The sequence below is a fragment of the Colius striatus genome, chromosome 8, assembly GCF_028858725.1.
Source record: "Colius striatus isolate bColStr4 chromosome 8, bColStr4.1.hap1, whole genome shotgun sequence".
NCBI lineage: Eukaryota > Metazoa > Chordata > Aves > Coliiformes > Coliidae > Colius > Colius striatus.
In genome coordinates, this window is record NC_084766.1 from 32841288 (window position 1) to 32865060 (window position 23773).

A 23773-nucleotide genomic window follows, 5' to 3' on the forward strand; every position below is an offset into this window, starting at 1 on the left:
AACTAGGAAGAGCTGTGGACTCCCTTGAGAGTAGAGAGGCCTTATAGAGAGATCTGGATAGACTAGAGAGCTGGGCAGTTGCCAAATGTATAAGACATAACAAGAGTAAATGTCATATTCCCCACCTGGGATGGGTTAGTCCTGGTTACTCATACAAATTGAGGGACAAGAGGCTGGAAAGCAGCCCTATGAAAGCAATCTGGGAGATTGGGTTAAGTGCAATATGAGTTAACAGTGTGCTAAGCATCCGAAAGGGCCTGCTGTGTCCTGAGGTGCATCTATCACAGCCTGGCCAGCCAGTCAAGGGATGTGATTGTCCCACCTTACACAGCCCCATCTTGAGCACTGTGTGCAGTTTTGGGCACCTCAGGATAAGAAGGATATCAGACTATTAGTGTGTGTCCAGAGGAGGGTGACTAAGGTTGTGAAAGGTCTTAAAGGAAAGACTTATGAGGAGCAGCTGAGGTCTCAATGACCCTTATTGTTCCCTTCAAACTTGAGTTACTCTAGATTTGCAAGCAAAACTACCCTGTCTTTCCACTTTCCTGTTTTCTTAAGTACTCTTCAGAGGCCTTACTTGTCATCACATCCAGGTACCCCACATCTATAAAAACATCCCATTTATAAAAGTACAATATAAGGTTGTTTTCAAACATCTGTTTGAATCCTTTAACCATCTTATAAAACCAGAATAATCAGAGCTTTTATGTGGTGGTTATGGAGGAATCTGAAAACTAATCATGTGAACTCTGCAAATACAACTCAGAGTACCCTGGATGCTGAGCAGCCAACCTTAACTGTGTTTCTTTCAACTTCCGTGAGGTTAACAATAAAATTCAAATTGAGCTCCTGATTCTGCCCCAAGATTGGTGTTTGCAGGTTGCTGCTTATCAGGTTACATCAGCTACTGCTCTTCCATGCCACACAGCAGCTTCTACAAGGTGTAACGTTGATGGATGGGAACAGCCCTTTGAGGCTCAGCTCATGTGAGTTGTTAGAGAAAGATTTATTTCTTCTTCACTTAAACAACAAAGAGGTTTCCCACATCCAATCTTAGAAGCATTTGCATTGAATGTATTGACCAAATTTGATTAAATAATTGTAATCACATAATTAATATCATTAAGGACGAATAATGATTTCTTGAAAAGATAAAGTCTTCTCAAATCAAGTTACAGATAGAAACTAAAAATAAAGGAATGTAATCAATATCATAAAGCAAAGTGGCTACATACTTTCCAGCAAATGCATAGTTTGTATTTTAAACTCTTTCTCCAAAGCTAAGCTGTTTCTTCTCGTCAGAGTATAAGTCAATTATGCTGTAGCACAAAAAGAAATCTGCAGTATTTTACTGTCATTGTTGGTAATTTGTCCCTTAGGGTGTTAGTATTCATACATAATTGCATATTGTCTCTCCCTGTAACATTTTCTACTTTCTTTCTCTGTTAGAACAACATAAGAATTATTGCATCCATGGTTTTAGCAAATTATCCAGCTAACTTGATTTACATTCTATTCACAAACAGAATTACAGAAGGGAAAAATACATTGGCTTTGTTTTTTTTTTCCTTAGCTATCTTTTGGCCCTGAAAGATTAGAGTTTCCTCATTTATTTTTTGCTTGTGTGTGTGAGCTTTCTTTAAAAGTATAAACAACGATAAGGAAACACATTTGTATGTAATGATATTGAAATCACTAACTGAATCTCTTTTGAAGGACCAGATGTGGTCTGCAGACAATTGCATTGTAACTTGCAGAAATATCTGCAGTTTGTAAAAGCCATAACACAAAATGTTCACTACACAGGTGAAGGCTATATCTTGACTTAAGTCTTCCAAATACTAGAGATGACAGTACCATGCAAAATTCCCATCCTCTTCAATATGTATACTCCAGTGAATGTGCTGTCCTAAGCTTTGGCAGATGTCTCATCTGGACTAACTCCAGGGCTGATAGAGCAGCTACAAGTGTCTTCAGGGCTGCTGGATAAATACCAGGGGCCTCTGATTCCCAGAGTGTCTAGAGATGACCTGCAGCCAGCATTAGCTACAAGTAAGCAATTGTGTCTTGGAGAAATCTTCTGAGCAAACTTAGATTATTCAGGATAATAAAGATGCAGATGAAATCCCGTTTGTCTGTAAGCATAGGAAATAGTGTTAGGATTATAATAGATAGTTTTGCATAAATATTAGCTTAATGCCAGACCACAGTCAAACCAATTAGAAAGTTGGATATTATGAGAAAAGAAATAGAGAATGACACAGGAAATATAATCATATCCCTTTATATAGTCAGGATGTACACAAATCTTGAGCCTAGTGTAAAGCTAGAGTGCCTTTAGGTCAAAGGACATGTATAGACCTGGAGAAAGTGGTGGATGGGGACATAGATGGTGACAACTTTTCAGTGATTTTCACTCAGATAGCAAGTTCAACCTGGAGCAGCTGCTCTGTTGTGTGATCTTGTGTGGCCATGTGTTGGTGACCTTGGCAGGTCTTCCACCTGTCTGGTTAGTCAAAAGAGCACCTTGAATTCTCAGATAGGAAGGATTTCTCTTTTTTGTGACTGCAAGATGCTGTTGCAGAGCAGGTGGAGACCTGTTTGGTACCATTGCTGCTGAACCGACAGACAGGAAAAGGAGCCAGTCTGTAATTAACAAAGCAGCTTAACCACTAATACCTTGGCAATATCCCTCATATTTTAGATGAAAGGCTAAATTGAAATAAGAATAAATGCACTGTAAGGATGGCTACTGTGAGGAGAAAAGAGTATATGAAAACAATGTACCTAAAGCAGCAAGTTTTCTGGATGTGCTTATGAGCTTGTCTCTGGATGCTGGAAACTGCTTTGACAACAGCTTTTCACAGCTGAAACAGGTGAACTGAAGTTTCATGCAGTCTTCCATAGTAGCTCCCAGAACAGTTCAGACAGTATTTTACCATCATGGAAATGCATACACACACACACACAAAAAAGAAATAAATCACACAAAAACCCCACAGAGAGCCCTTTGAGGGATATTTAAACAGCTGCTTCCATCCAAAATCCATGAAAAGGTACGATTCTGTCTGGTGAAATGGAAAAATCACAATTGAGCACACTTTCAGCTGGGAATTATGCTGGGACAGGGAGGGATTGCTTTTGCAAAAGAGAAGATATTTTTTTCAGACACATAAGATGCCTATACAGAGCCACTTTGCTTTATCCTTTCTAGGCCATCAGCACCCTGAAAACATTCACATAGCAAGTCCCCATTACTTATGATACTACATTACTGGTGGTATCATTGCTAAGCAAGACAGACAGAGGAGGAGTACAGCCAAGCAGGTTTAAGCATGGAAAGTGTAGGATCCCTTAGGCAAACCCCTCATTTCCCAGTTGATCTGGTTTTCCAGAAGCCCAGTCAATCTGCATGAATGTAAAACTTTATGATACATAGGTCCCAGATTGCTTCATCACCTGAGCTCTGTTGATTTGGCTGCACACAACTTAACCTTTCTTGCAAGGGATTGACGTTCAGCAGCAAATGTACTGACAGCTCCAGGGGATCTCAGGGAATCTGGTGAAACAAAGCTGATGATTACCAGTGGATAACATGATACATTTCCATTTTCTATTTGATTATGCTTTGAACACGATAACACTAGGGAATATCCTTTCACAAAAAGAGATGCTTTATACATAGGCAAAGAAATATTTTAATGTATCACAGGTACCTTGGTACCTTTTGGGGGTAATACATCAATCTAACAACTGTAGGGTATGGGAACTGTGAATCCCAACTCACAGATGCTTTTGGCTGACATTGCCAAATCATAGTTACCATAGGTAAACCAGAAATGTTTCCTGAGGCAAAGTAGTGAATCTGGATCTGACAGATAATTCCTTCCCAGATATTAATGCAGAAATCTAGTGGGTTTTTTAAAGATTTTATGGGGGTATTTTTTTGCTTTCATTTTGAAATCCAGATGATGAATTTTCTGGCATTCCAATCCTCTCTGACAGAGGTCCCACTCTCATGGCTTAGTGGCTCTTTGTATTCATTGCCCATACAGCATGGGCTATGTTTGCTTTGCTCTCCTCCTCCATCTCTCATGAATAACAAAACCACAGGAACAGGCTGAATGTATCTGGAATCATTCAGGTAGCAGATGAACTTTGAGTGTTGACTTTTTCACCCTCACAGGCATTGTCCATTTACTTTCTTCTTACATCCCTCCTCTAATTTGTACAAAGCTACTTGTGATTAGCTGGCATTTACAAACACATATTGATTTTTTTATTATTATTAATTTATAAAGAGTTCAAACAAATAGTAGTAGTCAATTCTAGCAGTAATCCCCCAAGAGGCTAGGAAAGATACAGACAAAACTGCATGGTTCATAGGTAATACACAGTGCATTAATGGCATAAGATTTCAGGTAGTTGTGCAAATTTTCATACTATTCCTTTGTATATGTATTGAAGCTAGTAAATACAAAGGTCAAGAAAACATTTTTCAGCAAATTCATCATTTTAAATGATTCCCAGACATAAAAAGCAGCGTGGTTATTTATTAAATACGTGTTGGCAGATGTCACACAGAATCATAGACTGGTAGGGGTTGGAAGGGATGTTTAGGGATCATCTAGTCCAACTGCCCTGCCAAAACAGGCCCACCTAGATCAGGTCACACAAGAACTCATCCAGATGGGTCCTGAAAACCTCCAGAGAAGGAGCCTCCACACCCTCCCTGGACAACCTGTGCCAGTGCTCCATCAAAGGATTGCTTCTGAACATAGGCATCTCTTGAGAAAAGCAGCTGTCCTAAATCACACCAGAAGCAGAAACAGAACAGTTAGTATAGTGTCTTAGCTCAGAAGCAAGAAGCTCAGAGCTGTTCAGGGACAGAGGGTTGAACTAGATGATCTCTAGAAGTCCCTTCCAACTCCCACCATTCTGTGGTTCTGTGTGATTCTGTGAATGGCAGAGTGGAGTTCACAGTGTCACAGAGTAGGGGAAGGTGTGGAACATTTCCTGTCAGAGACACAGCATGTGTGGCCAGGGAGGCTTCAATGCAGAAAACATCTACAGGGTGATGGTGAGGGCAAAGTATATGGATATTTCTCTACTTTACTGTAGAGATATGATAAGATTTCTTTCTCCACATGTGTCAAATTTCTCTTTTTGTGTGTGTTAAGCATTGATAAACATTCCCTAGAGTAGAGAGGTGGTCTGTCAGCTTGGACAATTGTTTCCCAGCAGAACTCAATTTCTTGAAGTCTGATTAAGTGAATGTTTCAGAGGAAAAGTATTCCATTTTCCTTTTGAAAACACTCACATCTATTTTCAAGTAGCAGCAAGAAGCATTTCAAACATACTGGTGGTATGTTAGCCTGAGTGCTCATTGGAGACCTCACAGCAAGGTTATGGTTTGAAGTGAGGATCATCCTGTACCTCTCTAAAAGGCTGACTGCATGGGGGCTCCTTCAGTGCAGCACCTAGCTGAATTCAGAGATCACAACCAGCTGCTGAAGGAAAATGCACAGCAATTCGTTATTCACAGCCTCTGCTTACTGCCTTCATCTGAAAGCTTGATAAATTAAGTGCCTTGATAAAGAGTAGGGGTGCCTGCTTCAGTGGACTGCCCTGTGAATATAGGAGCAGGTGATGTGAGTAAATGTGAGAATCATCTAAATAAAATAAACCCATCATCAGATAGCCTTCAGTGACATGTTAGAGAATGTTATTAGCCAGAGTCCAGCAGTTCCATGGTATTTAGAATCCTCTGGCATTTCAGTGACCTTTTATAATGCATATTGCATTGAACAATTAATTTATTTCCTGACCATCCCATTGTATCCAAGGAGAAAAAAAAAGTTAGTGAAAACCAGGTGTCCTGCTCAGAGTCATGTATTGCATTTCAAAACCCAGTGAGTGGAAACTAATTTCAACAATTTGCATGAGAGCCTTTTGCTATCACTTCTATCGTAGTATCAGTGTCAGCTCAATTTTCAGAGCAGCTGTAGCTCAAACACTGACCTGCTGCCTATTACAGTAGTGTAATGAAGTGCAATGGACTAGTAATTATTCTACATTACCATAGATCAAGTAACATGCAGCCTTCAGTTATCACAATGGAATCCCAGTTCTTGAGAAAACTGACCATGAAGTTGATTTAAGGGTGTCATCAAAAATTACTTTTCAGAGCCTGCAAATGGTACTACTTATTTCCCAGATAGCATCTGACATTGCTGTGCAAATGTCCCAGAGTCACTGCATAGTTGAATAAACTAGTTTCAAATAACTAAATGAAGAGTTGTATCTGAGAGGCAGGAGTAAATTGAGATGGGATGTTCTTAAAATTTCTGGTAATGAAATTGCATTAGGCAAATGATTTCAGTGTCTCCTTTCTAGCACCATCTGTGAAACATCCTAACAGCTTATTCAGGAAATCACATGGAATTTCTTCTGTTGCTGCATATGAAATACTGAGTATTATGAATTTGACTTAAAAGCGTGGCAAATCACTACCTGCCTGCACAATAATGACCTCAGCCTGTCCAGATCATATTCCTTCCAAAGAATAAGCCAAGATTGTCATCAGCTGTACATTAAGATCTACTCCTTCCCAAGCCCTCTTTATGCAACTATCTCAAAACCTGCCTTTAACCCTATTTTTTGAAGGGTGGAAACCTTGAAGGCAACTGACAACAACAACGTGAGTTACTGTCGGTGACAAGTGCTTCACAGTAATGGACTTTTGTCACTCATTGCTGACACATTGCCTTGGAGTGGAAGGGAGATAGAGCCTCTAAGAAGAAATCTGCATTCTTCTATGCAAAGAAGGGGCAAGGGAGTGTCTGGTAATGGACTCTACCCTTTTGATTTTCCATTGTTTTGCTTAGCTAGCTATCACCAGTAGTTGCTTAGGAAGTTGTGTTGCTGCTGATAGAGGTCATTAATTCTATTATTTAAGCAAACTTTTAAAAATCTCTTCCCACATCACCATCAGTATCTGGCATGAAATTTTATCTCTTCCCTACCAGAGGTAACAGGATATTAAAATATGTGGAACAAGCAGACTGGAAAGTTTAACTGTCAAAAACAGTAACGCTGTGTCAGGGGTAAAATCAAATTAGGTTCTAGAAAGGTAAAACAATCCCTGCAGAGCAATTTGTAAGAATCTGGGTGGGTTGGGTTTTTTTCCTAGAGTGAAGAGGAAGGGGAATGTGGCTTAGATTTTCTCTTTCAGCCCACACAGAATTTGCACACAGTAATTCACTTCAGGTAAGATATGTGAGGATGCACAGGCTGTCTGGATGAATATCCACTCCCAGCAGCAGGGTCAGGAGGCTAACCGTGCTTTGGGACAGAAAGGGGAGAGTGCTGGGATGTAGATGACAACAGGGTTTAGGAGAAGGGACAACACTACAAGGCAGAGAATTCAGCAGCAAACACAGGAGGTGATGTATCAGAAAAATGGCTTTCTCTTTTGGCCACAGAAAATGGACAGTGGAGTAGCTGATGTTCAGGATAACAGCCAAACATCACATTCAGATGAGAGTTTCAGACTGCCTATGACACATTTCCAAGGGATGATAAAACCTGAATTCCTGGTCATTATCTGTCCCTGATCCATCTGATCTGGGTCATAGGTCAAAGAAACGATGAAGTGACAACAGCCATGGGGCTTGAACTCAAGGACTAACCATCTCTCAGGAGACTTTAAAGCACCGGTCTGTGTGTTCATCTGCTCCTGAACCTAATGGCACTGCTCCATAATATTAACACAAAGGAGTTCACTGCAACAGGTACCACTGCTACTTGCAAATAATAATGGAGGTTAATTTTTGGTCAATGCTACAAAAGAATGTGAAAGTGAGGTTGTAAATCTATCTCAGATAAAAGGGGTTTTTTTCTCCTTTTATATTCATCTATAAATGATCACTGAAAGAAGAGATTTGAGAGCAGATTGTAAGAAAATATCTTCCAGAAAGCAATTGAAATGCAAGGAAGGGGAACTTATTTCTACTATTTTAAAACCTGAATCCTAATTCTAGGTGTGACAAAATTTCAGTCATAGGCACATCACTATGATTATCCATCCCAAAGAATTTACATATTGAGACTTGACTATTTCTGCAAATATCTCATTAATGAGCCATCAAGACTTGATTGTGGCAACTATTGCACAACTAGTCACAATAATAATAATAATCAGAAGAGAATAGCTTATTTTGCATATTTCAGATAAAAGAAAAATATTCATCACATGAACTTTGTTAGAGATGCATTTGCCACCACTTAATATGTATAACTCACTGGCACTAAATTATGATTCTAATTCAGAAGGGTAACAAGGTGTTTTCCTGTATAAGATTTAGCTAAACCTCTGGAGTTTTTAATCTGTTTTCCTAACAAAGTTTACTCAGAAACATTGGCTCAGTTCTGACTGTCAGGAGACCCCAAGTCTCTCTCTGTAAATTGAAAGAGGCTCCCCATGCTGGCCCCTGTTTTTATTATGGGAATCACACTAAATGTGATAATTTTAGCCAAGTGTGTGTTTGCTGTGGCGTCAACTTCTAATTGTGCTTCCTTGGCATCAGCAGAATACGAATGAAGAGCATGAATGTGACTGTGAGGCTCATCACCAACCAGGATTGGTCTCACCAGGCCCCCAGCAGAAAACACATCTACAATATGGCAGATTGCAGTGGCTGGTTTTCAAACTGCCCTTTTTTGAGAGAAACATCTGAAATTTCTCCCTCACAAACTGTGCTCTGAATGGAAAAGCTGTGAGTTCAAAGTCAAGCATCTGCTTTTATTTGCACTGCAAAGTTTCTGGTGGGCCAAGAGTACCAGTGATGCAAACGAGCTGATTCTCTTCAGCATCACACCCACAGTGGCTTGGCTGAAGGAGTTAGTGGCTGTCATGAGTGAGTCTGGGGTTTATGTCTAGGAGGGCTGTAGGTAGGAGTCAACTTCAGCAATGCATAGGAGCTCCACATCTTCTAGAGGCCATGCATGTGTATTCTGGGGGCTTGCAGAGGGAAGACTGAAGGGGTGGTATGAACTTCTAGTGTTCTGATGAAAGCCTCTTTGCAGAACAGGTAGTTGAATTCAACATCCACCTATATGCTATCAGGAGAGAGCATTTGAAAATGTAGAGATGTATTTTCTCTTTTTGTGTATGTGTGTCAATCTGTGGCTCTATTGACTTGAATCTGTTTATTCCTATCTGCCAAAAAGTTGGCTCATAAGCAGGTCATATTTGAAATGCAAATCTCTGATGCAAATATCCAGAGCTGATTGGGAATCTTTTATCAGGGTGATAAATAAAGTTTAAAAGAGTAAGAATATTTTTTCCCAATAAAAATGCAGCTAGTGCCAGTTCAGAATTTTGAGTTGGAAAGGGTTTGTTTCACTGAATATTTCCCATTTCCACAGAAAATGCAATTTGAATTAACTGCTTCATTTGAATTGAAACATGTTGTAAGTCACTTAGTGATTTTGATTTTTCTTTTCCTGGAGTGGATTCCCCTATCACCCTTTACCATAAGTCAGTGGGAGTTCAGGTCCCATTGTTGCGGAGTGCCTGCACTCCCAGCTCTGATGTCCAGAGCCACTCACCCACCATGTGACCAAGGACGTGGCTTTCACACAGAGCAGTTAATCAGAGAAGGAGATTTACAGACTCATTATACACAGCATAAACACTCTCAGGACCTTGTTGTTCTCATTCCCAAGACAACTGTAAGCCAATGTGCTTATTTTTTCCTGACCTGGATTGATGTAACCTCCAGCAATCATGGGTTTTTGGGGTATGATACAAGCTGGGAAGAGCAGATCCCAGCTCCAGAGAGGCAATGCCCATCTTCCATACACTCCAGAGAAATACATTTTTGATGCAGAGTATTTAGATTTGTTTTATCAGTGACTGAATTAAAACAAAAAAGTCCATTTCAAAATTGCTGAAAGGTTCATTCTGTGAGAAGAACATCCAAATGAATCTGGTTGTCATTTCCTTGCTGGAGTTAATGTGGAATTTCCATTACACACACACACAAAATATCTGAACCCTACTTTTAAATCTTGTTTTAAATGGAGAGAAAGGCTGAAATGTCAGCATTTCTCCTGGGAGAGAAATACTGTATTTGTTATGCTCTGTAAACAATTTTGAATAGGAGACTGTTTCAGTGGAGATCACATTCTCAAATGCATGATTTATGGCCTTTCAGAGGTATTAAGCATCAAATTAAGTGTCTATAAGGATCTCTTTTCACCTGAAGAGTCCATAACTTTAACATAAACTAACTTAAACTGACAGGAGGTGAGAGAGATCAATATGACAGAAGAGAGTAAAATAACAAGGCACCTGATCAATGCAAAATTAGCTCCCAGAAACTGAAAAGATCCAACATGACACTAAATGCTGAGGGAGCAAACTGGCTGCAACTTTAACGTGGTGACACTCTCCCTTCTCACTGTGCTATACATTCCCCTCTAGTGGCTAGTACAAGATTCGTGGGAGGAATTTCTTCTGAGAGCTAGAACTACATTTGCAAAGGGGATTCAAGGGGAGTGAGGTGTGTAAATTCTTTTAACAGCCTAAGCAGGGGTCCTTACCCCATGCAGTGACAAAGCTCACCCTCCTTGTGCTGCACGTACACCTCAAATCGCTCTTTTGGCCTGACTAAGGCCAGTTGCATCTAGAAATCAAAGGCTGAGCTCCACAGTGGGTGCAGCTTGAGAGTGGGGGGAGAATTGGGTTTTCTGTAAGTCTGAAAGGTGTTTACAAACTTTGTTGTCCTTATTTGTCCTGCTGCTTTTTTGTTTTAATTAAACAGGGATGAGTAGCCTTATGGTAGCTGTTGTTTTGTGTTTTGCTACCATGGGGGTTTTGTGTATGTGTGTGTGCATGTGTGCATCTTTGCTTGCTTAGGTGCTCTGGGTTTCAACTCCATCTGTGTCTCTTGGATTTGGGGATTGGGGTCTGGAGTGTGTTTGTTCTGATTCTGAGTAAAATTACAGTGTGTTTGCTCTGGGCACACTCGGTCCATTAGTTGATTGCTGTGGTGTGCCTGCCCGAACCAGGGAAAGGAGCACTCAGGAGGAGAAGTCACAAACAAGGTGAGCTCTGTGGCTCTCCTGCTTACTGTAGGCTGTTGTGCCCATAAAACTCTGACAGATAGCTCGGGAATCATTGATATTTTTTGAAGGGGCAGTGACATCTGTGTTAGGCCTTAACTTTGGATTTTCCCTAACACACATGAACCATGAGCTGGGCTGCAGGCACAGGGAGCACCACTGCTCTGTTCTCAGGGCCAGCTCCAGCACTGGTGCCAGCTAATGCTGCAAGCAGCAACTTCCATTTCCACCATTTCCTTGGCTACTGAGAACTTTACTCCAGTGCAGGACTACCACAGCTGAACACATCTGCTTTACACCCTTTTTCTCTTGCAGACTCCTGCTCTAAGTGGATGAGGTATAGGTACAGATAACAGCAATGACTTCTTCAGTAGAAACAGGATATGTGAGGCTTCTCTATGACTTACTTGTTTGATTGAAGTGGGCCATAATCTACTTCAAAATGCCTTAATTTCACCAGTCTTTGCTGAAAAAAAAAATGTATATGTTCCTCATTGAATCTCTGGCAGTAGAGGACTTGCAGTGCTTTGGTGCCAGCAGCCAGCACATGGGTTAAGTGGCAAACCAGGTTTCAGCAATTCCTCATGCAGTAAGAAGCAGACTCATCAGCAGGCAAGGAAGTCCCTGCCACCTTCTGACTGTGTTTTCAGACAGCATTTGGGAGTGATTTACGCTGCGTTATGACGTTTGTACCATCTGCTCATCATCATAAGTATGAATGAAGTGATAATGAAGAAAATGTTCTGAGCAGCTAACAAGATGATTACACTATAATAACATAATTTTGGCATAATTTGGATCTTCAGCGATCTACAAACACTTCATTTTGAAATCTAAAGGTCTGGAGCCTTTCTGCAGCTAGACAGAGCTCACTGCTGACTTCTAATAACAGAAGAAGAACAAAAATGATCTTGAAATGTATCAGAGGTCCTGCCCCACCTGTCTGCTGACACACTTTCTCCTACACAGCATGTGCTGTGCTACAGACTCTCTTTCATTTCCTTGGCTATTGTGCCAGTGTTTAGGAAACTTCTTGCAGCAGGATGCCTCTCCAAGGCAGGAACCATCTCTTCCTCCTGCCAGGGGTTTCCATCTTGATCTCACTCTTTTCTTATGAAAAACAACAGGAAATGTCCATTGGAATTTCTGTTTTTTCGGTGGGGATTAAATTGTAAGTTCTGTGAAAACACAGAAGAGTGATCATTTTGCAGTAGATTCAGTGAGGTGTCAAGGAACAAAGACAACAAAAAAAAGAAGCTGCAATTTGTTGGGAAAAAAAAAAGAATTTTTTAAAGCTTTTCTTTGTGTAGAAAAACAAATCTAATTTCTATAAAGCCAAGGAGTGAAATGCATCTTTTCTTTTTGAGTTTAATAGAAGTGTGTCAGCTCAACCACCAAATACAGAAATGCTATTTCCCTGGGGTTAGGACTGCCTGATCCAGGTTTCTCTTCTTGGTTGCCATCATTTCAGGAGATGATATTCTGTCCATCTGTGCACTGTTAGGTCCTGCAGCACTGTGGTCAGGAGCTGTTGCTAAAGACCTTATTTTCCCAAGCAGGCCTGTTGAGATGAGTTTGAACTTTCTGATGCAGACCTGTCCATAGCTCTCCACTCCTCATCACTCACCATCAGATACTTATGGTCACTTGGAGCCTCAGGTGGCTGCACCAAGTGCACATCCCACACCAGAGGGATGATCGGAAGGAAACAGAGGCATTTTCAGATGCACAGGCTGAAAGCTTTTGGACAGAGGTGAAGGTAAACTATAAACAATGGGATGGTTTGGGACCTAATTGCCTGAAATATCTCCACAGCAGAACAGTAATGACCCACCCCAGTGCATAACAGCAGTGCATGAATCATACAGCTTGCTGGCAGAGCACAGAGAAGGGCTGTAATTCCTAAACATGAGCCTCCCCAGCCTGCTGCAGCTTCTTTGGCCTCTGTTTGCTCAGCTACAGTGGGTGTGGGCCCAGAGTTTCGTGTGCCTCAGCATAGTGGTGTGGCAGCAATGCAGCTGCCAGCCAATGTGCTCCACAGATTTTAGACTAATGCTTTGAAAGCCCAAAACATTTCTAGAAACTCTCAAGCTACAATAGCATTTATGTGTCACCCAAGCAGAAATGTTCTCTAAATATACTGCTTTTGACTGGAAGGTTTTTTACTGATGAGTAATCTTCTTTATACCAGAAATTTGCATCATGTTACCAACCTGAGAGAGCACCTTGCTAGAAGGAAAATGGGTTTTGCTGAATTGGTGGTACAGTAACAGATCTGCCATCCAACAGCTGATCTGCTGTTCAATTAGACTGCACTCAGCTGGTGATAACATGAGTGACAAGCAGTTACACAAAATAAGAAGCACAAAGCAGATTTTTATGCTGTTATTTTTCTTTCTTTTCTTAAATCTTTTCAAAACAAATATGCAGAAAAGAAAGAACAAACCCACATGAAATGATGTGGTGCTGAGTGGCACTTGTGTAACCCAGGGACTATAGTTGCTGTGAGGGCTTGTGCATGGTGAAATGACTCTTGAAACAACTATTCCTGTGCTAAGTGGTTAAAACTCAGTAGGTTTACAAGGAAATTACCCTTAATCCCCTTCTTTGGGCAATACTATTTCCAAAGACTACCAGATTCTACTCTCATTTGTCTACCAAACTGAACACTGACCTCGAGGATATCCCTTGAGCCCAGAAGATTCTGAGTGTTCAGAGCTCTTGATGCCTCCTGCCTTCGCCCATCTGGGGCTGGTAGAGAAGAGAGCTGGGGGAAGGCACTGAAGATACACTCTACCCAGGAAACAAACTTGTCCCAGGAAATTCCACACGAGGAGGCTGTGTTACTCTTTAGGCCATCAGAAAGTGGGGAAAAAAATATATGTAGACCAGAATATAGAAAGCATATAGACTAGGTCTGAGGAAAGCCTTTGAGAACAATGCTGGAGGCTTCTCTGTGGTGGTACAGGGTCAAAGACACCATCAGTTTCCTCCAAAAGGAATGGCATTACCAGATACTCCTCAGCGATTTAAGGAGGCAGAAAAGTAAATTAATAAGAATCTACAAGCTGTAAGAACTCTGTAAAAACAAAATAAAACAAACAAGCTTCTGTTGGTGGTGTACAAATATCTTTCCTGGTTTGTTTTTAATCATGAGAAGGAAAAGGGGGAGAAAGGGAATAAACAGCCTTTGCCAAGTGTTCTGTGATTCTCATATACCTGATTCCCAGCTGCATCCAACTCATTATCACTCTTGTGAGTATAACACTTCTCTGCAAATGCTCCAGCCACTTAGATTTTTGAAGAGGGTTTTTCAACAAGGGTGGAATGTGATAAATGCAAGTTAAGCCACTTAATCAACTTATTGATATTAGATAACTATATAAGCAGAGCGAGCGAGTCTTCCATACAGAAGCCCTCTGGAAGCCTCTGTGGAAACACAAACCACCCTCGAAGCATTTCTCTGCTGGGTGTCAGGTCTGTGCCCTGCACTCTCAGAGTGGGCAGTCAGGGCATGTTGGTAAGACAGCTTGTGGCTGGTAAGTTCACACGTGGTGGCTCAGTTTGTTCCCCTGACCTCTTTAGATATCAGCAGCACCCTCAGAAAATCTTGCGTGGCTGGTGCAGGAGCTCTGACACTCCCCACCCTCTCTCTGTGCCACAACTTGGTAGAGCTCTGCTGAATTCCTCCTGAAGATTCACCTGCTCATAGCTATTGGCTGCAGTTTTCTGGGAGGATGAAAAAGGGAAGCTGGGAGAAAGAACTATTATTAATGTTGTTCTAAAGTGTCCACAGGCCTCGGGAAATCATTCAAGAAAGAAATCTGTGCAGGTGGAGCTACCAAAAATGTCAGCGAACGAAGCTAGCCTCTAAAATGATATTTTCAGATCAGAACTAGGAGATGATCTTCACATCAGGTGAGGAATGAATGGCAAAATAGAGGCAGAACTTTTAATTATTCGTCTTAATCTGAGAATTTAAGCTGATCCTCATTTTACAGGAGCTGGTGGAATCCCTAATTTGAGATGAGGTCTGAGTGGGGATCAGAGACCCCAAGCAGAGAAGAGAGCTGATGGAAGTTTAAGCTGACAGAAGTTTAAAAGGAAACAAATGGGCTTTGCCGTTCAGAGAATGTAAGCAAAGACCACAGCTCTGGAGGGAAAACAAGACAAAGCCATAGTAAAACAATTCATAAACCACAGACTCCACTTTGGGAAACGCAGGGACAAAGGTGAAACTCTAATAGGAGACGGAAAAAAACTAAAGTGAGGTTTCAAGTGGAATCCTGAAGGTTTACCCAGATAAGCAGAAACCAGCCACATTCTGGAAGCGGTTTTGTCTGTGTAAGCAGCTAAAACACGACTGCAGATATCAAAAGAGAAATGAAATAGATGTAATTTGCACAGAAGAATGGGATTCATAGGGAACGTTAAGGAGAAAGCTATATACGGTGCCCATGTAAGGCATCGAGCCTGAATGGAGCCCCTTTCACTTGTCATTCCAACACCAGTGCACAGGTTCACAGGAGGTCAGAAGCTGCATTAAAAAACGTTGAAGACTAAATTTAGCAATGTTGCAAACAGGCATGTAGACCTTCGTTAGAGTCAGTGGGGAATTTCCGAGCTAGATATGGAGAGAAGATGTCTTTCCCCAGCAGGATCCCTCAAGCTGTGAAATAGAGCAGGATGTGACGATTAAAAACCCATGAGCTCCTTTGAAGATTTGCAAGACAAAGGGGACCGGCTCAGACTGATTGAGACCTTTTGATATGCACAGTATATTGTCACTTCTCTGTAATACTTCTTTCTAATGAATGAGAGGTAAGTCAAATTAGGCTTTTATGAGATTGAGGATGAAAATTAGTGCTTTCTGCAGCATCACAGCTAAGACTAAATGCTAAAATTAGCTGGTAAACCCTCTGCAGGAAACTACAGACCAAACCTTCCCTCTCCATCTCAAGGACTGTCTCTCTGCTGCATGTGTGCTGTTCCATCAGGAAGGGTGTTTCTATGCTGCAGCTCAGGGTTCTCCCACATAACCATGTGGGACTGTGGCCACTTAATCCACCTTCTCCTGGAGATCTATGACAGATCTGCCACTCTCCCCGTGGGCACACATTGTCCATGGCCTTCATCACACCCAGGATTGGGCCTAAATCCAACGTCTCTTAGCTGCCACGCTTCCCATCCACCCAACCTTTGCCTTTATGCTGTGGTAACAGCTGTCAGCCACTGATGGCAGGATCCCAAGGCTCAACCAGGTCTATGGTTTCAAAGTTGCATGTGCACTTGCCATATGGACAATCCTGCAGTTACACGTCTCAGAGGCTATAGTGGGCTGAAGCTGGAAGTTCATATGGAAATATTTGTGTGTGTGTGTGTGCTGGTTTTGCCAAACGTCCTGTTTTAATTATTCATCTCTCCTCATGAATAAATGAAAAGGGGAAACATCAAACGTCGCCAAATACTCTCTGCTGGTCACAAACACTGAAGGTTTCTTTTTAACATACAATCAGAAAGTTGGATTAAGATTCACTCCTTTGATATGCAACTGATTATTTTATTTTAATATATTACAAAAAAGAGAGAAATTCCTGTTTCCTGCAATTAACTGCATTTTTTTTGAAGCGCAACAGGCATAGAGAAATCGTCTATCTGTGGTGACTCCTTTCAAAGAAAACAATTAGCATCCATATCAAAAAGCTAATTCAGAGAAATTAAAGAACACATACATCAGTAAAATATAATATTTCCTCTTTAGCACATCTCATTGTGTACAATGTGTCACTGTAAAATTGTTAGGCTTGCAGATAATGAAGAGTGACAGTTGAAGGGTTCAGGCCTTCGTATAAGACTTTTGGGTATGTAAAGATTTTAATTGCACATAATTACGAATGTGGAAGTGGAACGATTTAATTTTTTAGCTTTCATGCTATTAGAAGGCTAATAGAACCAATATCAAACTGAGTTAGTTACAGCAGAATTACTAGAAGCAGCTATTTTTTTCATTCAGCATTTTAAATTAAATCAAAACAAAAAAAAAGAATCAAAATAGCTCATCTGTTCCTCTTTTATTTTTATATAGTGGTGGCAAGATAAGTGTTGTGTGCTATTAACAGAGATGAGGGAAATAGCTCTGATAAGATTGGAATATCATGGAACAATGGGAATGGAGAGTGGGAGTGCAGGAAAGAAAAGGAATAACTATAAATGGTGAAGTTAAAGTAAGAAAGAGGTCTGTTAAGAGAGAGATTGTGAGCTAGGGCAATTCTCTATTCTTGCTATAAATACATCAACAGACCCTCTCCTCAGCTTAGACAGAGCTACCACTGCTGATGAGCAGAGCAAGAGGAGGAATGAGCTCCTTTTACTGGGTCTGTGGGGTTTGTGAGTGCTGCAAGCACACAAAAAGCAAGGACAACCTGGGCCCGTCAGGCAGAAGGATTTCTGACAGTGCCTCGCTTGAAACCACCTTGGAGTCAACCAGGTTGGCAACTACCTTGGCAATGTCAACAAGGATTGTCCTCTCACAGCATCATGGGTGACCACAAGTGCTAAGACAACTCTCAGGAAAGCCCAGGGTAGCATAAATCATGATTTCCACCCTAGTCCATTGTCTGCAGGATTTAGACCTCCCCATTCACTCCGTTCCCTGGTCCATCCCTAGAGCCACGCACCCAGCCCTCTCCTCCATCTTTCCCCTCGCTGTCTCTTTGGAGCCCCTCAATTTTGGGTTCTTTTTCTCACTCCTACACCCCTACTTCTCATGGGCATTTCCCTTAACTTGCCTAAACTTCAGCCTTCCTCTGGTACCTCCCAACCTTCTCTGCTGAGCAAACACTCAGCCTGGAGGACTCTGGAGTTTCCTCCGCCGCTTTTCATATGAGCGCCTGTTCTTCCCCGTACAGCTGTAACACAGCCTGCCCCACGCACGGGACAAGGCCAGGAAGAGCAGTTATCAGCAGAGAGGAGTGAGAGGAAATAGTGTCCAGACGTTCAGCATTTTCTGACTTTTATAACCAAGTGTTTTGGTTCTTGATCGCTTTTGCATTCCCCATATTGTTCCTTACAACAGAGCTAGAAAATGAATTTCTGCCTACTGCTAAACCCTGTTTAAGTCCATCTTTCAGCAGTAATTAGAAGTCTGTTGATGTTAGGATCTCTTTGCAGATCTTGGACCTTTTCAATTAATTTTAATCAGGTTCATTAGCACTTTTTTAATGTGTAAGAAACGGGCAAATACATAACTGAAGAGCCACTTACCTTTTTAATGAAGGTAACAAATATGCAATTAAAAAAGCTCTATCTTTCAGCAAGTTTGCAGTAAATTAACTTGTTTTGTCATTATTGTGCACACAAAATGTCACTTACTCTGGAGTTTTGACATAAAATTTCTTATCATTGGCAGAATTAGCAAGTAACACTAAGAACTAGGAAATGACAATTAGTTCGTGAATTAGGTGGGATATACAACGTGTTAATTATTGAGGGACCAAACTTCATGCAATTAAAATTTGAAATCAAGATAAGAATAATGTATTATTGGGCATCTGAGTATTTAATGAAGTTGCAAATGATTACCCAATTTTATAAATGGATTCGAAGGTTCCTTGACTATTCTTAGAAAATGTTGTGCCGTGGGACTTAGAACAGGCTGCAGTTGTTTGTGAATAGAATAGTAATATAGATCCTGAACATGCTACAGGAAGCTTTGCTTTTTTCAGTTATTCATGTGCCTATGAAGATGTTTATTAAGTGTCTCACTGCTAAAAATCGTTTTATATGCATATATAAATGTGTATACACATACACATGCTGCTTCTTCACCAAGATCTTACTTTCAAAGCTGAGTTTCACATATAGCTGCTGTACCCAACAGTTCGTTGCCTGCACGTCAGTGAGCTCTTGGAATTTCACTCCTCGTTGTAGATTGTCTTAAAATCAAGGGGCATCATCCCAAAGAGGCCACGTTCTGCCCATGCCACATTCACGTTGATGCAAACAGCAGCTGACTTTGGCTGCAGTGGGACTTGGATCACATCCATAGAATCACAAGAGACTCGACCCCTTGGCTGCCAGTGGAGGTTAGATAAGTCACAGTTGGCAGATTGTCACTTTGGTGTGAACAGACAGCCCTGTATCGTCCCAATAAACTAAACAGTAAAGCAGTAGGCCCTCTCAAGAGGGGCCACGTCCAAGAGGCATCACACTAACTCTTGGCCTTTTGCTAGAGGCAGCTCTGTGTTGCTGTTTGAAGGGAGCAAGACCAATAGGTGATGAAACCAGCAGGAAAAGACTGAGGACTCCCATGGTAATCTCTCCATGTGACTGTAGGTGCTTTTGGTGTAAGAATCCCATAGCTAAGAGGCAAGGGCATGTCAACACATTGCTGTTCTTCAGGAGTGTGAGGAAGATCTTGTGCCCAGGAGAAGTTAGAATCCTCTTTTCCCCTCCCTTGTCCTGGAAGACTCACAACCCTCAGGCAACCAAGCACTCCTCTCACAACTCTCTGTCCCACTACTACTGACCAACTGGGGCTGGGTGATCAAAGCAGGCCCTGGGTTTGCACCTAGGCACAGGCAGCCCCAAGAAGCTGATGTAAACAGCTCCCTGGCTGTATGTGCAGGAGGTTTTCCGTGTCCCTTTCATCCCATGGCATAGGCACAATTCACCTCAGCAGTGGCCTCGTTTGCTCTGGCTGTGGGTGGCACTTGCAGCACCTGCACTGAGAGCTACACAGTTCTGATTCTGCATGCAGCCCACAAACCAGGCTCTGTGTAAACTATCTTATTTATTTCACTATCCTTCCCCCATTCACCAGGCAAATTATCACATGTGTATTCAGTTTCAATACGATAAAAAATTGCCTAATAAAATATTTACTCAGCCTTTGTCCCTGCAAGTGTAAACTCATGTAATTACAAAGCACTCCAGAACCTGTGGCTATAAATCTCTAGAAATAAAATCCTCAGCACATTGACAGAATAAGGCTCCCACTTACTGTGAAAATGGGAAGCTAGTCCATGCCAAGCTGTTAGATTAACTTAATATGCTCCAACTCGTGCTCCTTCTCTCTCTTTAGTCTTCAGGGAAGGATGTTTATCTCTCCCAACTGCCTAGTGATGGCTGTCATTAGTTTTCCATCGTAAGCTGAAAAAGTGATGATTCCCCATTTCTCACTGAAATCATTGCCTCTCAGCTCAATATTGACTCTTGTTACTGACTACCACAGGGGCTACAGTCCATGGCACCCACGATGATGTGTATAGATGCACTTGGAAGATTCAGAGTATCCTAGTAACAAGGAGGCTTTGAATATTTCAGCTACTAGTGACAAGCTGGTGGATATTAAGGTGCTCCAGCCTGCTCTTCCTTGCACAGACAGCACAGAAGCCTCCCGTGGGACATGCTGCCAGCAGAGACATGGTGTGACCAAGCTGCCACTTCCAGGAAAACATTCCTGAGATTTTCAGGGCTGAATCTCAATGACAAGAGGAAACCTGTGCCCGAGGAGGCTGCTTGCTGAAGGCAAAAGGTCAGCCATAATCTGTTCATTAGCTGGGCAGGGGAGAAGAGGGGCTATTATTCTTTATTTTCCATAATGTTTACATTGTGGCATTAGCACAGAGGGATCGGAGAAGGGAACACAAGGAATAACAATCTCTTTTGTACCTGTCACTTTAATATGTGCCTGTTCTCTCTTTGGCACAGCACCAGGGTTTTTGAAACACAGTAGCTTGTAGCAGTAGGGAGTATATTTTGAAGGAACTTTTAATTAAGTCTGCCCTTGGGCTCCTGAGCAGAGAAAGATGGGAGTGCCGGTGGATGTTTTTAAAGGGTTCCTCTATAAAGGCAGATTTTTTTCCCAGGCTATCACAGGTCTAGAATTGGGGGGGAAAAAACCCCCAAACAGGTAAGTTCTCTAACTCAGCAGGTAACCTAACCCACCAGTCCCTGAAAAAGCACAGTAGGGCAGGCTTCTTACTTCCCAGACTAATTACTTGAAAAAAACAGTGCTTGGATGCAAACCAGGTGTCCACATTGCCATTCAGCACTGTCACTCCAAAGCACAGCGGCTGGCACACAGACAATGGGGGAAAGCAGGGAGCAAAGAAGGAAAATGTCCCGTACTGTCTGCCCTGGAGGGAATCAATGTGAGTCAAAAAAATCCCTTAGCAGAAATGGGTGAGCAATCCAATCCTTGAGGTGGTCATGGCCCCGGGGTCCCTCTTTGAAAACAAGAGGAATCTTCAGGATGAAAAGCCTGGTTGCTTTTTCTCCTTAGCTGGGCAGACCACCACAAACACAGGCTTTCCTTTGTCACTGTATTTGCCATTTGAATATACTTTGTTGAAGTAAAATCCCCAACAAGGTCTGCCACCAGCTTCTGCAAGAGGTGATCCAAGGTAACAATGTGAGGGATAGGAGAGGGGAGTTTATTTAGTTAAAAAAACCCAATACCAGCTCTCATAATGGCTGTGTTTATGAAAAGGAGGCTGTCATATCAGCCTGGGCGTTCCTGTGAGTGGTTCTGCCAGCCTCTGAGCTTCAGCTCAGAAAATAGTTTACCCTGGGTCTCTTCAGTGTCACTTTTGCAATGGTGCACGTTAACAAGAAACAAAGCGATGCACGTTAACACGTCAAGCAGCGACAGCCACAAAGCTCTTCCTGACATGAAATTAGGCTGAGCTGAGCTGAGCACCTGAGTGATGGAACTTCTCTGTTTCCAGCACAGAAGAATGATCAAGGATGGGAACTTGGCAGGGTTGAAAAGACAGCAAGCAGAGTCCTTCTGTGGCAGGACAGAACTGCCCAGGTAAGATGCCTTTGGTAAAACAAGCTTTCTTCTTATGACTGCTAAGTGCTGGCCTGGGAAAAGGCAGGGAGCAAACCAGAGGTGTTGGGTAGCCAGCCTGAACTGTGTAACCTACACTACCACACAGCTCTGAGTACCATGACACAGCCTTGCTGTAAGGCTGAAAATGGGAACTGGGACTTCCTGCCCCTTCCAGCTTAATCCAACTTGTGGCACCAAGAGATGTTTCCCTTTGCATCTTCAAATTGTTTCAATTTCTCCTGCTTGAACACCAGGGAAAAAGAAAAAAAAAAAATGTGTTTCAGTCTTGGGCCTCCTTCACTCCTCTTTCATCCATTTCTCCCTCAATTTCTCTTCACATCAGTGCCAGGAAACAGCTGCGTCCTTCTACCTGGATCCCCAACAGGCTCCTCTGGCAGCTGGGCTGGAATGACATGCCTGCTCAGTTCACTGCCCCAGGTCCTGCTGTGATCCCACACTGCCCATCTCCCAATTCAAACCACGAGAGGTGTTCTCCATCCCCAGTCACTCCCCAGTGCCTGACTGCTGTTTGTAGTCTTTTTCTCATCAGAGAGGAAGAGGAGGGTGGGAAAAGCTGTTTTGGCTGACATTGTGCAGGGCAGCTTCCTGGCTGGCAAGGCAGGATTGCATTCTAGAGAGGGAGTGCAGCCTTTAAAAGCAGAACAGATTTGTTGTTTATTATGGCCTGGCACTCCCATTCCCCAGTCCTCCAGCTGCAGATGATTTTGTGACCGGTGCTGCACCAAAACCTGAGAGAAGGCCAAGAGCCCTGTCCTAAGGCTTGCCATGTGCGCCCATGCAATCGTTGCACAAGTGTCTGCTTTAAAAAAGGATCATAACAGCCTCAAATAAGTGACTGAAGGGCTGATTTTCTTCCTTTTACTGTATGGTCTTAGTAAGAAGCAAACTTTCCTTTTGAGGACTTGTATTAGCAAAGCAAAATTAGTGTTTTAAAAGGCCAGGGTAGAATTCCTTCGAGCAGCATGGACTTTCCAGGACCACATCCATCAGTTGCCACCTTGTGTCTGGAAACACCTCTCCTGGGTGCTGACACAAGGAATGTCCCCACTGCCCATCCCAGCTCTGCAGAGCAGGACGGGGGCAGTGAAACGGGGCTGAGGTCGGGGCCAGGGCCAGGTGGGAGCCCCAGGCCTACGGCTGCCAGGCCGTGCGTGTGAGAGCGTGACGCCACTGCTGTGAGGGCTGGAGATGCGCTTGCCTTGGGAAAACGTGGCTGGCTGCCACCCAGCGATCTTTAACAGAGACCCACTGTGGATGTGGGGCTGCTTGTGTGTAATTATACGCAATGTATAGGGCCATTTACCATATGGGAACAGTTGGAGCCCTTTGATCCTTCTCACCCATAAAGCTGGGCTTGAGGGGCCTGGCGTGGGAGAGTAGGGTCGTGGGGGGGGGCTCACGTTCATTCCAGAGAAGGCTGGGGCTGTGCCTGTATTTTCTCATTCCCTATGAATGTTTGGGAAAGAGATTTCCCAGCACAGCTGGAAGAAAGTGGGGGAGTGCTGCTGGTGTCTCCTGGAGCCCAGCTCAAGGCCTTTGTAGGTGAGCCAGAGAGGTACTCCAGGGAGGTTTGCTGGAGCCAGAGGCTCATGTCCCTGGGAGGAACCCTCTCCCTCATGTTCCCCAGAGCTGTGGAGGGCACCCCTCATTCAAAACAACAGCTTCAAATGGCAAGTTTTGGCTGAGAACTGTCTGTGGCACACGGATTGCTTGTACTTGTAATGTCTGAAGGTGGGAGGAAACCCACCCGCACCACAGACCCTCTGCCAGGCAGGAGGCAGTGTG